The sequence below is a fragment of the Mobula hypostoma genome, chromosome 7, assembly GCF_963921235.1.
Source record: "Mobula hypostoma chromosome 7, sMobHyp1.1, whole genome shotgun sequence".
Taxonomy (NCBI): domain Eukaryota; kingdom Metazoa; phylum Chordata; class Chondrichthyes; order Myliobatiformes; family Myliobatidae; genus Mobula; species Mobula hypostoma.
This window is the reverse complement of record NC_086103.1, coordinates 53,171,724-53,188,148: the sequence shown is the minus strand read 5'-3', so window position 1 is coordinate 53,188,148 and position 16,425 is coordinate 53,171,724. Positions and strand designations below refer to the sequence as shown.

At 37.7% G+C, this 16,425-nt stretch overlaps 1 long non-coding RNA gene across 2 annotated transcripts in view; it reads left to right on the top strand.

Moving 5' to 3' along the window:
- The first annotated feature begins 593 nt into the window (after positions 1–593).
- The window catches only part of LOC134348914 (uncharacterized), a 93,877-nt gene continuing 78,045 nt past the window's right edge, over positions 594–16,425 (top strand). Inside the window, exons 1-3 of one of the 2 annotated variants that reach the window (XR_010018519.1) lie at positions 643–681; positions 7,638–7,711; positions 8,739–8,775. This is a non-coding gene — a long non-coding RNA (uncharacterized LOC134348914). Of the gene's footprint in view, positions 682–7,637; positions 7,712–8,738; positions 8,776–16,425 lie in introns of those variants that run through there. The other variant, XR_010018520.1, reaches the window with a different exon arrangement.

The window sequence follows — 16,425 nt, the reverse complement described above, 5'->3', positions numbered from 1 at the left end:
CTCTCTGCCAAAAAAAAAAGACATGTACCACTGCCACTGAAAGCATTGATAAAATTTTAAAACTGAAGTGATCCTGGCCAGGAAATAATTTAGTTACTAAGTGCAGGGCTGAGGGGTGAGGAGTAAAGGGTGAGGGGCACTAGGTGTGAGCTAGTTAACAGGCAGCAGATGTTTGAATAATCTCCAGTTTATGGATTTTTGACTGTGGTGACTACAGCAGTCAGCATGAGAGGTACCAAGCTGTATATGGATTCAGCAGCAGATGAGCAGAATCAGGGTTAAAATTGGGCAATTCTCCAGATGTGGTTCAAAGCTCATCTCAAGGTTGTACATGTCACTGCTTCAAACAGTTTAATTCAATCTGAGGCACCTGTCGAGGACTGAATGAAATCAGCAACTGTGAGAAGAGATTTTGCAGAGTGGAGGAAGCAAAACTCTTGCCAACATTTAATTAAAGGTCATCCAATACTGGATGTCAGACGAGCTGCGTCTCATGTCAAAGTCAAAAAAGGGTTGAGAGAGTTGCTGTGTGTGTCCACTTGGTTCAACATTAAACCTGCAGAAACTGATGCTCTATTTTCGGATCATTTCACCAAGGATCTGCAGATGGTAAAGGAGTAGAATGACATCATGGACTGACCCTTTGAAGATAATAATGGCTTTGCTGCTTGGGTGGGGAAGGTAGGAAAATAAGTATTTTACATGATTCTGGACAGATAAAGAATGGACTAGGTGAACGTATTTTTTTTCTGGCTTGATGATTACAGAAAGACTTGAAGGGGGATGTAGTCAGAAATTGAAAGGTTGCAGATAGGACAAAGAAGAACGGTGAAGTATAAACTGGTGCCATTAACATAACTTTGAAAAAAATGCTACTTTGGTACAATGAAAGACAGAATGGTGGTATAAACCTGGTGCCATGGGGGAGTATTGGCAAATTCAAGAAATCTGGAGAAGTAGAACAAAGGGTTGCAAAGATATTGAAATTTTGTGTTTTGAAAGAGATTGGAACAGTATGTTGGGTGATGGAATCATTGATGGGATCTGCTAACGTGGAGGAAGCTATGATGGGTCAGGGATTTACAGGCAATTCAGCCAAGGGATCAGGAAACTTGTCTCAAGAACAGGTGTGGGCAGAGAGGGTTTGAGGAAGAACTGAAAAAGGATGAGAGCTTAGCAATAGAGAATATTAAATTAATTGTTCAACAGAGTTATTTGATCATCGGAGGCTTTCCTAGCTTTGATGTATTCCATATGATGCTAACATCCACAGTCCATGTTAGCTCCCTAGTTCTCCTATATTTGGAACCACATGTAATTAAAGATATCTTCAAGATGTTCACATTTTTCGACCACACCTCTTACCCTCCTGAAATCCAATCTCAGTACCACATGCAAACTCTTGACCTTTCACTTTAACTGCATTGTTTCACCCTTTCATAGATCTATTCTGGTTCAAATTTCATATAAATTTCCACACTTTATTTCCCACCTCAATTATTATAATAATTGTATTGTTATGTACTGAATAACAATAAACTACTTACAAGTTCAAGGTCTAAGTTCAAGTTGAATTCATTATCAAATGCACAAGTAGATCTATGCACAGGTGTAGTGAAAAAGCTTACAACAGTATCACAGGCATATAGCATCATATCAACAGCATTCACAAGAAAGGCAGATTAAATTCAAGCTATTCCCATTTTTGTAAGAAATACAATTGCAGCAAAAGGTCCAATTGCATACAAAGTGGTCAATTGTTCATAGTGTTGCCAAACTAATGATTGTTTGTCATTTGGTTGTATGAAATTGACTGTTCTTGAACCTGATGGAGTGGAAATTTAGGATTCAGCACCTTCCAACTGATGATGACTTATGAAAAGATTGTTCATGAACTAATAGAAGTTTCACTTGATTTGAAACTGAAGAAATTTCTTATAAACTTCCGAAGTTTAATCTAACAGATGTAATCGATTTTCCAATATTACACTGGCTACATGTCATGGATCCCAATGTAATTAACCATTTGACAGAAATGTCATTATTTTCAAGATTCAGATTAAAATTGATAAACAAGCAAAGCATGAAAAATTGAGTGGTTGCTTGTAGAAATGCAAATGAAACATATTAAACATATGCTGTTAAATTCAAACTGTGGGGTCAAAATGTCACTATCTTCTGATTTATTCATTAGGAAGTGTTAGGGAAAAGCAGTCATAATCAGAAAGAATGAATGGTTAAATGCAGTAACCAATAATACAAGTAAGAGCCAGCCTTAAATTTCGTACAAGGATAGCTGTATGAATAAGTACCATTTTCTGCAAAACAAGCCATAACTTAATAAAATGGTAAATAAAGCTTGTTTTTGATATCTGGATTCCTGAAAGAAGTGATTGAATATTCAAGGGTAGTCTTATCAGCTGAACTGAGCATCACCTGTCTACACCCAAAGTAGTGAACTGAATTATATAATTATGACTTTTGAAATTGTACTTTATCACCATCACCTTTGTACTTAAAATATAATATCTCAATTGCTTTTGAGTTGAAAGAAATTCTTCTGAGAGAGCCCCCAGGAGAATTATACACCAGGTCTCCTCTTAATGTCTGCTTGTCTGAATAACAACCTCTTGTGCCTGCAGCTCTGGTCTCCATTGCCTCATTCAAACCACAATGGGAAAGTAGCTCCTCGTGCATGTCAAAACTTTCTATATAATACAAAATGAAGACAATGAAACTGTATGCTTATGGCATTGATTTTGTTATGTTAATAAGTATGAATTACCATTTTCCTTATAATTTTCTCTTCTTTTATGCAAACAGAATGACAACTGAGAATTGCTCTGAAATGTTGAGAAGGGGAAATATTTGCTAGATATTGCCGAAGATTAATAGTTTATGATTTTTTTGGTGATACATAATCGCAATAAAAGGCTTCCTTAGTTATAGAAAATATTTGCATTTACTTTGAAAATAATTATTTGTATTAAAGTCCTAAATAACATTAGTATATGAAGACATTAGTATATTAGTTACACTTGAATCCTAGGGGGACCAATATCCTGGCAGGGAGATTAGCGGGGGCTACTGAGGTGACTTTAAACTAGAATGGTTGGGGGGTGGGAATCAAATTAAAGAGGCTAGGCGTGAGGAGGTTAGTTCACAACAGAGGGATGGGAACCAGTGCAGAGAGACAGAGGGGTGTAAAGTGAGGGTAGAAGCAAAAAGTACAAAGGAGAAAAGTAAAAGTGGCAGGCCGACAAATCCAGGGCAAGCATTAAAAAGGGCCACTTTTCAACATAATTGTATAAGGGCTAAGAGAGTTGTAAAAGAGCGCCTGAAGGCTTTATGTGTAAGGAGCATTCGTAATAAGGTGGATGAATTGAAAGTGCAGATTGTTATTAATGATTATGATATAGTTGGGATCACAGAGACATGGCTCCAGGGTGACCAGGGATGGGAGCTCAACGTTCAGGGATATTCAATATTCAGGAGGGATAGACATGAAGGAAGGGGAGGTGGGGTGGCATTGCTGGTTAAAGAAGAGATTAACGCAATAGAAAGGGAGGACATGAGCCGGGAAGATGTGGAATCGATATGGGTAGAGCTGCGTAACACCAAAGGGCAGAAGACGCTGGTGGGAGTTGTGTACAGGCCACCTAACAGTAGTAGTGAGGTCGGAGATGGTATTAAACAGGAAATTAGAAATGTGTGCAATAAAGGAACAGCAGTTATAATGGGTGACTTCAATCTACATGTAGACTGGGTGAACCAAATTGGTAAAGGTGCTGAGGAAGAGGATTTCTTGGAATGTATGCGGGATGGTTTTTTGAACCAACATGTCGAGGAACCAACTAGAGAGCAGGCTGTTCTGGACTGGGTTTTGAGCAATGAGGAAGGGTTAATTAGCGATCTTGTCATGAGAGGCCCCTTGGGTAAGAGTGACCATAATATGGTGGAATTCTTCATTAAGATGGAGAGTGACATAATTAATTCAGAAACAAAGGTTCTGAACTTAAAGAGGGGTGACTTTGAAGGTATGAGACGTGAATTAGCTAAGATAGACTGGCAAATGACACTTAAAGGATTGACGGTGGATATGCAATGGCAAGCATTTAAAGGTTGCATGGATGAACTACAACAATTGTTCATCCCAGTTTGGCAAAAGAATAAATCAAGGAAGGTAGTGCACCCGTGGCTGACAAGAGAAATTAGGGATAGTATCAATTCCAAAGAAGAAGCATACAAATTAGCCAGAGAAAGTGGCTCACCTGAGGACTGGGAGAAATTCAGAGTTCAGCAGAGGAGGACAAAGGGCTTAATTAGGAAGGGGAAGAAAGATTATGAGAGAAAACTGGCAGGGAACATAAAAACGGACTGTAAATGCTTTTATAGATATGTAAAAAGGAAAAGACTGGTAAAGACAAATGTAGGTCCCCTGCAGACAGAAACAGGTGAATTGATTATGGGGAGCAAGGACATGGCAGACCAATTGAATAATTACTTTGGTTCTGTCTTCACTAAGGAGGACATAAATAATCTTCCAGAAATAGTAAGGGACAGAGGGTCCAGTGAGATGGAGGAACTGAGCGAAATACATGTCAGTAGGGAAGTGGTGTTAGGTAAATTGAAGGGATTAAAGGCAGATAAATCCCCAGGGCCAGATGGTCTGCATCCTAGAGTGCTTAAAGAAGTAGCCCAAGAAATAGTGGATGCATTAGTGATAATTTTTCAAACCTCGTTAGATTCTGGACTAGTTCCTGAGGATTGGAGGGTGGCTAATGTAACCCCACTTTTTAAAAAAGGAGGGAGAGAGAAACCAGGGAATTATAGACCGGTTAGCCTAACGTCGGTGGTGGGGAATCTGCTGGAGTCAGTTATCAAGAATGTGATAACAGCACATTTGGAAAGCGGTGAAATGATCGGACAAAGTCAGCATGGATTTGTGAAAGGAAAATCATGTCTGACGAATCTCATAGAATTTTTTGAGGATGTAACTAGTAGAGTGGATAGGGGAGAACCAGTGGATGTGGTATATTTGGATTTTCAAAAGGCTTTTGACAAGGTCCCACACAGGAGATTAGTGTGCAAACTTAAAGCACACGGTATTGGGGGTAAGATATTGATGTGGGTGGAGAATTGGTTAGCAGACAGGAAGCAAAGAGTGGGAATAAACGGGACCTTTTCAGAATGGCAGGCAGTGACTAGTGGGGTACCGCAAGGCTCAGTGCTGGGACCCCAGTTGTTTACAATATATATTAATGACTTGGATGAGGGAATTAAATGCAGCATCTCCAAGTTTGCGGATGACACAAAGCTGGGTGGCAGTGTTAGCAGTGAGGAGGATGCTAAGAGGATGCAGGGTGACTTGGATAGGTTGGGTGAGTGGGCAAATTCATGGCAGATGCAATTTAATGTGGATAAGTGTGAAGTTATCCACTTTGGTGGCAAAAATAGGAAAACAGATTATTATCTGAATGGTGGCCGATTAGGAAAAGGGGAGGTGCAACGAGACCTGGGTGTCATTATACACCAGTCATTGAAAGTGGGCATGCAGGTACAGCAGGCGGTGAAAAAGGCGAATGGTATGCTGGCATTTATAGCGAGAGGATTCGAGTACAGGAGCAGGGAGGTACTACTGCAGTTGTACAAGGCCTTGGTGAGACCACACCTGGAGTATTGTGTGCAGTTTTGGTCCCCTAATCTGAGGAAAGACATCTTTGCCATAGAGGGAGTACAAAGAAGGTTTACCAGATTGATTCCTGGGATGGCAGGACTTTCATATGAAGAAAGACTGGATGAATTGGGCTTGTACTCGTTGGAATTTAGAAGATTGAGGGGGGATCTGATTGAAACGTATAAGATCCTGAAGGGATTGGACAGGCTAGATGCAGGAAGATTGTTCCCGATGTTGGGGAAGTCCAGAACGAGGGGTCACAGTTTGAGGATAGAGGGGAAGCCTTTTAGGACCGAGATTAGGAAAAACTTCTTCACACAGAGAGTGCTGAATCTGTGGAATTCTCTGCCACAGCAAACTGTTGAGGCCAGTTCATTGGCTATATTTAAGAGGGAGTTAGATATGGCCCTTGTGGCTACGGGGGTCAGGGGGTATGGAGGGAAGGCTGGGGCGGGTTTCTGAGTTGGATGATCAGCCATGATCATAATAAATGGCAGTGCAGGCTCGAAGGGCCAAATGGCCTACTCCTGCACCTATTTTCTATGTTTCTATGTTTCTAAGACTCTTCTGTGATTACAGTTCCTTTCTTCTTGCAAACACGAGGAAATCTGCAGATGCTGGAATTTCGAGCAACACACATAAAAGTTGCTGGTGAACGCAGCAGGCCAGGTTTCTTCTACTGATTTTGTCAACATTCTTGAGGATCTATAGCCGAAAATGTGCATGAATGAACAATGTTTCATTGTTCAGAAAGAGAGAACGTTGACTGTTAAAAACAGTACAGAACCAATTTTTTAAAAACTATTTATGTCGTGAAACTATTAATCCAAGATAGATTCCAGGGATTCAGGTTACTTTTACCATTCCATTGCACTATATATCTCTACTTTTTTTTAACCTATGTGATGCTCTACTATTTTCAGAAGTCAAGTGGTAATATTATAGTAGTTAACATGCTGGTCGTTTCACCTTGAACCAACTTACCAAAATTTCCAGACACTGCTTCATTAAATATCCAATAAGGTCTATCATTTATTTGTTTTACATTTTAGATTTTACATATTTTTAATGACAAATTACTGTAACAGTTCAAACAGCTTTTTTTATCTGCAGCTATTTTGAGTAATTCAAGTCACAGTTGGAAGGTGGGGTTTGGTGCATGTCAGAACAAAGAGAAAGAATGCATCCCTGATCTAAGCAACCACCTAAGTAACCATCTGTACCTAATAAAGTGGACACTGAGAGAATGTTCATTGTCTTCTGCTGCTGTAGCCCACCCACTTCAAGGTTCAATACATTGTGTTTTCAGAGATGCTTTTCTGCACTTCACTGCAGTAACATATAGCTATTTGAGTTATTGGTGCCTTTCTATCAGCGTGAACCAGTCCGGCTTTCTCCACTGACCTCTGTCATTCACAAGGCATTTTTGCCCACAGAAAACTTGTTCACGGGATATTTTTGCTTCTCGCACCATTCTCTGTAAAATCTGGAGACTGTTGTTTGTTAAAATCCCAGGAGATCTGCAGATGTGAGATACTCAATCATCCCATCTGATTATGGTCAACTTTTCTTCCTCATTCTGATAGATAGCCTGATAAACAACTGAATCTCTTGACCATGACTGCATGTTTTTAAACATGTGCTGATTAGATTTGTTGCATTAAGGTTCATGTGTACAGGTGTACATAATGAAGTGACACTGGATCATAAAAGAAGACTGAATTAGAATGTGTGTTCAAAGGGAAGGTCAGGTATTGGAAGAAAACAAAGGATAAATTGAATTGGATTCACATGTGATAATTAAGAAAAAGAAAGAAGTATAAGTATAAAAAGTAAATTGAGTGTTTTCTATCTGCAACAATTGATGCCCAGAAGTATGAGATGCTATTTTTGCAAGAGCTAATTTTCAGTGCTAGCAAGGTTGATTGACACTAATAAATAATTATGTCATACTTGGCAGGTTGCTTGAAATGGTTGGATTAACTTTGTGCTGAAAAAATATAAAAACTTTGAGCCATCTATGGAACTTCGAAGGTGAGAGAAACAAAATGATATCTATATTGTAAAGACAGTAGTGGAATTACACAAATCAGCTGTACCTCGCCCTGCACTATTGACGCTTGCAGATATAGCAGCACTTATTGATTATTAATATTTGCAGGCATCATTACTCTTACAGTTGTTTTGGTGACAGGAAGTGGCCCATTCAGGTATTTTTATTTGATAAATAACTTCACTTTCTCCAATTATCTGATGCACTTAGTACTCCACTCAAGCATTACATGTCCCTTGGCTATCAAACTGAAAATTCATAACAATTTAAGGTGCCATTTTACTCTAAGCTCCAACAAGATAAAATCTATAGTATACCAAAGAAACACAAGTCATTCTTAATGCTTGAATTGAGAAACAAAACGTCAAGGGAACCGTTGAGAGAAATCGATGGAGTGAGCTACTTTTTATATTTAATTCATTTATGAAAAGATTGTCTTAACTTTTACAAACTTAAAATTTGTGCTGAAATAAATGGGAATTGAGGTTTCAGTGAGGAAACTACTCATCTATTGGATTCGGATCGAATGCCATCTTGAGACAAGCACACATTTTATTTATTCCGGAGGTCCACACAAAGCCAGCTGTTGCCCAATCTATATTTATAACTGAGGATTTGCTGCTTCAGTACTTGATCACAATGGATAACCCCACTGTAAAACCTTCATATGTACTTTCAAAAGGAATATGGGAGAGAGATGCCGTTACAATATTATTTTAAAAATCCTCCACAGCTGTTAGGTATGTTTCTGGTCATCATTTTCAATAAGTAGTGAAGATTTTCTTTTGACTGCTTCTGGGAGTGTTTACAACTCTAACAGACTTGCAAAAAAATTGTCAAACTTTCTCTGGGAAGATTCATGTAGTTTGCTGACTTCCACCACAGTTGGAGGGGCAGTTAATGGTACAGCATTAAACTAGAGTAGAGAGAACTGCATCTGAAAAGAGATGATGCTGAAGGAGAGAAGTTGCAGAAATCTATTTTTTTTAAACTCCAAACACGTTTCAGGACAGGAGCATTGAAGATTCAGCTCAGAGACAATCTGTTTGAAGTAGCAGCTCAGCATCAAAGGTAAGTAATTGCAGAGCTACATTACCCGTTGAATCCTAGCATCATGGACCATACATTGTCTCTAATCCAGCACTACTATGAGATCATTCTACACTGCAGCAGATAACTTATGTGAGATTAGAGAATTGGTGCTGTTGAGTACGCGTGTAAAAAATAATATTGTTAAACCATTTTTATAGCCTATGTTCATCTCCTCTTTTATAGAGTCAGAAACACCATAAGACAGATTTCTGGAGTTCACCAGGATTGTAGGTTGCCTTGGCTCAATTAACAACACACACCAACATTCTATAATTTGACCCAAGCATATTAAGGGACGGGAATGGCTCTCACTCACTAAATGAGGAAATAACATCCAGTGGCCAACAGGACATCATACAGATTTTATGCTGGTTTCCTGGCAGATCTGCTGGTGACTCTATTCTGCACCACCTCTCAAATTTCCCTTTTTTGCTGTAATCAGTTCAGCTGGACAAAGGTAGGGGAAAACAAATGCCCAACTCTGATCAGAACTACAGCTGACTCATCCCTTATCACCAATCATACTACTTGCTGCCATTCTACATAGCATCTTGTTCTAAGATCTAATCCTTTCTGTTCCCAAATCAGTCCCTTCAACCTGAAGATTGATATTGCATTTCCATTGTTTCACCCACATCAATAAGAATCAGGACAAGATATGTTTTTTTTTCATTATTAACAAATACATGGAGCAATGCAAGATAAAGTTTATGCTTGGTTTAGGTGAACATATGCTTAGTCTCATATGTTTTACTACTTGCTGTAGATGCTACGGCATGAGAGATGAAATGCAGCTATATAAACTGTGTGGTACTAGAGTTGACCATAGGAGTGACATTGAAATCTAGGGCCTAGGTGGTGTAAGCAGGCAGTAGTCCTGTCATTTTGGTGGAAGGATCAGAAAATACCTCACATTAGCTCTCCTTTTCTCTTATGGTAAAATTAAAACTCTTAGTAAATGATTGCAGAAGATGTATCTTCATCATTCTATCAGTTAATTGAATTATAATGCATGTGTGTGTGTGTGTGTGTGTGTGTGTGTGTGTGGAAAGGAGAGGAATATCTGGAGGAGTAAGTTGAGTGGGTAAGGAAACAGAAGGAAAATCAATCGTAATTGCAAATCAGGAATTATCAAGAGCTTCGGGGAGTAAGCTAACCAGTTGCAGGTAGTTAGTTTAAAGTAGGTGAATACTTACAGTAGTTTTCTAAACTCTGTAGGATGCAGCACACTGGCTCTCAAAACCCAACGTCAACATAAAGGAAAGACAGCAGAACATAACAAGTGAAGGAAGTTCCCTTAGGTCCTGAAATTCCCAGTATCAAACTTAACCTCTCCCATTTAATAATTGAAATAGACATTAAGATGGGTGTAATTCTCTGAGAAATGTTCTTTTTATTTGAATCCTTTTAGTACAGTACATACTACAATGTTCCTCTGATTACTATTAAATTTCCAAATGTCAACATTGTAACAGAAGTACTAGACTTATTAATATTTATTAAATAGAGTCATATGGTGAATATATTTATTGCACACAAAATAAGTTCATTGTTAATAACACAGAGTCATAATTAACTTTAGATGTGAAGTCTCAGACATCACCAAACATTACATATAATCCCTCATGTTCCTTTATTATTAAAACTGTTAGAGTATGTCTTTAACTCACCCCAGTTTTCATCAATGTATCATAGAGATTTACATACTAGGATGCTAACTTTATTGGGGTAATAAATCCAATCAGTAAAATCAACAATATTCCTGTACTTATCAAGATTAACAATGAGACTGAATATACAACCAAAAGACAAATGATAGTTTTATTCCAAACTAAAGAGGTTCAGTCAAGCATGAAAAAATGCACCAAAGTTAATAGGACCTCAGTTTCCTTGTCTGCCTCAGCTGATGGAGGCAAGATTAATAGAACTTGCCCAACACTAAACAATACTCCTTACTGATTTTCCATGCATGTGTTTCATATATTACATAATATTACATCGGTTTAACCTTTCTTGTGACTTAATAATTTAAGTTCAATGACAATAACGGTTTTTATTTGGCTTTTACTTAAATAATTCTGTATTCTGTATTCAAAAACTACTTCTAATTGCTACATTATTTTCACTTAATTTGATGATTATAATAATGTGTTAAAATGTACATATATTTTGACAATTATGAAAATAAACAGAGAACATTGATGTTAATGCTTTAACATCATATTATTATGAGATGTCATAACATTATTATTGATATTATGATAGATAAGTTGTGTAACTGATTATGTTTTGCATTTAATACACATAAAGGAACTAATAAACATGCCTAGTAAATTTTATTTTACAACAGAGACAACGAAGGGAGAAACTAAATGTTATCCTCTTAATCTCAAATTCACCTAAAGGAATTTTAGCATTACTTCCAACTTCCAGTCCATAAAGTTTTGGCAATGTTCAAACTTCTTGTGAAAAATATACTTTGTGCCAACTTCTTAGAATGACGTTTAATGAACTTTGAGCCAGAAGTAATTACAAATATACTCAAGTGGGCTTCAAATTGAAGGTGTTTTCTTTAAAAAGGGTATAGGAATTTTTAAAAACTACAATGGTAACTCAAATAGATAGAAATGAATTTGAGTTTTATATTTAGATTTGCATTTATTTTGACAATATTCAGAATTAATAAAAGCAAATTACTAAAACTGGAATTAGATAAATGTTACATCTATTTTTGGGGGGTATGAAACAGATGTAAGGCGTTTCTAACTAGCAGTGGGAAAGGTTGTTCCCATATTGCACAGAAATGGGATTTCACAGCTGAACTTGTTGGCATCCCTCTTAGTCAGTGCAGGATATTGCTTAAATTGAGCCAGATTATCCGGAACCTGGCACACTGCCCATCACCTCTAACAGGGATATCCATCTGTCCTCTGGGCTGGTCGTAGACATCTGATCTCACTGACCCACTGTACCCTGAAGTCAGAGGAAGCAGTCTTAGAGGTGACTGCTCCTCAGGCAATGTTGCACTGTGACATTATCACTGGTAATCCCTGACAGATTTTGACAGTTAACTAAACTACGGGCTTTAGCTGCAATTAAAACTGGTAATTAACATTATACGCTTTTAAAAGTCTTGACAAACTATGAAAATGATGCAACTTATTGAATAAAACAAGTTATTAAACATGAAAAATAAAAAAAACGTCAATGTTAAAAACACTTATTTTAATATTTTCATTTCAAAGTAAAATAATTGATAAACAAATTTATTTTACCTGTGCCTCCCAAACCACAGGCTGATAATCCTCATTGAAATGGGTATAGCAATGGGAAGTTATCATTTCAAGTCCCAGTCCCAGGCTGAGAAATACTAAGTTTCGTGTGGATGTGGGTGAGACTAGCATCAGATGCTTATCTGGAATACTCTGAGGCGACCAGAGCCCAACAAAAGCACTGATACATGTAGGATGCAAGTCACTTTGCTTTACGTTCTCAGTCATTCAAATATAGATCTTTACAAGTAATACGAATGGAAGCATGGTGATCTATGTTCATACAAGGGAAACTATAAAGCCTGAAACACTTGTATGGCTTTAACAATGTCAAGATGTTCCTAATCTCCTAACAGACTATTTGAAATTGTGACGGGTTGGGACTGTTATAATGCAGGAAATACCTCAATCAATTTCAGTGTAGCAAGTTCTCACAAACTTGAAGCAAACCTAAGGACGCTGGAAGATCATTGAAGATTCTAATTGACTAATACTGTGCTTCCTGAGACTTTTTAAGTATCATCTTTCATACTCATGATATCCAACCTTCTGCTGAAAAGCAAGTAGCAAAGAAAGCAAATTTATTGTGATCAAGATGATGCCCAAATCATGGAATTAAGCGAAATGCATGCATTCTCCAAGCTGGATCTAAACTTTGGATATGACTGGTAGCAACATGAGGAGGTCACAATTATCCTACAACATAATTTAGTTTGCAGTTTACAGAAGTTTTAAACCATTAGCTCATCTTTATCTATACATGTCACTGAATAGACTAATACACAATTAGATTGTGATGACAATTTGTCACTGAATAGATTAACACACAATTAGATTAGATAACAATTGCACTATGATTCTGAGAAATGACAGCCAAAGAAAAGTATTTCATTAATTTTGTGGTATTCACATCAAGGGATGGTTTAAAGTGCTTTAGATCCAATGATACTCATGTTTAAAGGATAATTACCATTGTAGCTAAAGTTGACATCTTCATGGTACCATGCTATAATATAGATGCACAAATACATGCCTATAAAATGCCTATAAAAGGTATTCACCCCCCCTCCTTTGGAAGTATTCATGATTTATTGGTTTACACATGAATCACAGAGGATTTAATTTGGCTTTTTTGACACTGATCAACAAAAAAAACTCTTTCATGTCAAAGTGAAAACAGAACAAAAGAACACTCCAAGCAATTCTACGTAAAGGTTATTGAAAAGCACAAGTCAGGAGATGGATACAAGAAAATTAGCAAGTCACTGAATATCCCTTGGAATACAATTGTCAATTATCAAGAAATGGAAAAAATATGGCACACCTGCAAATCTGCCTAGAGCAGGCTGTCCTCAAAAACTGAGTGACCATGCAAGAAGGGGACTAGTGAGGGAGGCCACCAAGAGATCCATGACAACTCTGGAAGAGCTACAAGCTTCAGTGGCTGCGATGGGAAGGACTATGCATACAACACCTGTTGCCTGGGTAGTTCATCAATTGCAACCACATGAAGTCTTGGCTGGAGTTTGCCAGGAGGCTCTGAAGTCAGATGGAAGAAGGTTCTATGGTCGATGAAACCAAAATTGAGCTTTTTGGTATTCAGACTAAATGCTATTTTTGGCATAAGGCAAACACCACCCATCATCAAAAACAAACCATCCCCACCGCGAAACATGGTGCAGGCTACATCACAGCTGTGGGGATGTTTCACTACAGCAGGCCCTGGAAGGCTTGTGAAGGTAGAGGGTAAAATTAATGTAGGAAAATACAAGGAAATACTGGATGAAAACTTGATGCAGTCTGCAAGAAAACTGCGACTTGGGAGAGGATTTGTCTTCCAGCAAGAAATGACCCACGTATAAAGCCAAAGCAACACAGGAATGGCTTAAAAACAACAAAGTTAATGTCCTGGAGTGGCCAAGTCAGAGTCCAGACCTGACTTGAGAATTTGTGACCGGACTTGAAAAGGGTCGTTCACTCATGATCCCCATGTAATTTGACAGAGATTTGGCAGTTTGTAAAGAAGAATGGGGAAAAAAATTGCAGTGCCCAGATGTGCAAAGCTGATAGAGACCTATCCACACAGACTCAAGGCTCTAATTGCTGCCAAAGGGGCATCTATTAAATACTGACTTGAAGAGGTGAATACTTATGCAATCAATTATTTTGTGTTTTATATTTGTAATTAATTTAGAATACTCTGTAGAGATCAGTTTCCACTTTGACACGAAAGAGACTTTTTCTGTTGATAGTGTCAACAATGTCAAATTAAATCCATTGTGATTCCATGTTGTAAAACAATAATACATGAAAACTTCCAAGGGTGGTGAATACTTTTTATAGGCACTGTAGATATGGATATAGCTGTCTAGTCAGGCCACATCTTTTTTGATGTTAACAGGCAAATGAAGAACTATTCATTGTCAGTTTTTGGCTTGGAAATCATCCATTGATAAAATAAAAAACTTTGGTGTTATTGCTATCCACACATTGCAGAGAACAATGTTACGGTCAAATTGAATCGGAAAAGTTGATATTTTGTGGAATGAACAACAATTCTACCCATTCACGCATTTTTTATTAGAACATTTAAAGAAATGTCTACAGGTGTACTAATGAAAAGATTCTGACTGGCTGCAATATTGTCTGCTACATCAACCTCAATGTGCAGGAAATAGAAAAAGAGAAAAACATACAGCACAATACTGGCCCTTTGGCCCACAAAGCTGTGCTGAACATGTCCCTACCTTAGAACTACCTAGGCTTTACCCTTAGTCCTCTGTTTTTCTAAGTTTCATGTGGCCATCCAGGAGTCTCTCAAAAGACCCTATTGTTTCCGCCTCTACCACCTCCACCAGGAATGCAAGAAGCTGCAGTGAGTCATGGATTCAGCTCAATACACCACTGGAACACCTGTCCCTAACATCAGCAATATTTACTGAAGATGCTTCTTCAAGGATGCAACATTCATCATCAAAGACCCCCACTATCCAGGCCACATCATTCTCTGCCCCTACCATCAGGCTGGAGGTACAGAGCCCTGAAGTTTCACACCGCCAAGTTCAGGAACAGCTGCTTTCCTTTTGAGCCATCTGGCATAACCTAAACACTACCTCAGTATAACACCAGTATGACCACTTTGATCACTTTGCAGTATTTGGTTTGTTTTGTTTCAATTTTGTCAGTTCTTGTAAAAACTATGTATCATTTACATTTAATTTACAATTCCTTTTCTTTTGAGTGCTCTTTATATGATATTATGTGCAAGTGATGTTGCTGCAGGTAAGCTTTACATTACACCTGTCATGCAGGTACTGGTGCATATGACAATAACCTTGACTTTGGTGTTGACCTTTTTCCAGGATTTGTGGAAATTGAGTTAGACGAAGTTTGTTAATTTCCTTCCACGCTAAATGTGGGAATCTAGCCAATAAATTGATTTCCAAAACTTCACTTCCAAACCTTGTTGTAAGATATTACTCGGAGAAAGCTGATGTTCAGATTTAGCTTTCTATACTCCAAGCAATTGTTATCAAGGATCCTTTCCAAAGGAACACACATTGCGCAAAATCCAAAGTCAAAAATTGGAAACAGCAAGGATTGACTTGCCATGAGTGGCCTAACAAAGAGAATATCAGTCTATAGGAACTTTAGATGAACTTAATATTTAAGTATTATTTCCTTCCCAGAGATGAAGATGCAACAGTCAACTTCAAAGACTAACTCATCCCGAGGTTCAGTTCTCAGATATATACAGCAAGGTAGAAGAAGTTGGTCATAAAAGATGTGTAAGCTGTTAGAGGAGCACTTACACATCTTAAAACTATCAATCTTGAAACTATTTTAATACCTATTACAAACTATTAATATTGAAATCTTGGGCTCATTTATTCAAAATTAGTCCTACCACAAAACAGCCAAGCTTCAAATTAATCATTATGATAAATTTATGTGAATTTACTCTCCCTTAGCTAATTTTTCATTCATTCTGAGCTAATATCCCATCATCCATTTACATACCGTCTAGAAGTATTGACTGAGGCTTTTTTTTGCCACAATTTGATAAAAATTAAAATAACCAGTAGAATAAAAATGGCTAAAGCGTCAATATAAAATGCATTAAGCATCATGTCAGTTTTCACAATCTTTTGTAAGAAGATATGTTTTCTGCAAGAGACTGGGTGTTATTGTTTTAAGGTGCCTCATTCACAAAATTAGCTTCATTCACCTTCCGTCTCCACCCCGTGAATTAATAAGTGAATAAATGACTATGGGAGTTCCAGTTAGCTGCCCTCATTGCTTGTCTTTGAATAGTCTCTAAAAATAAATGA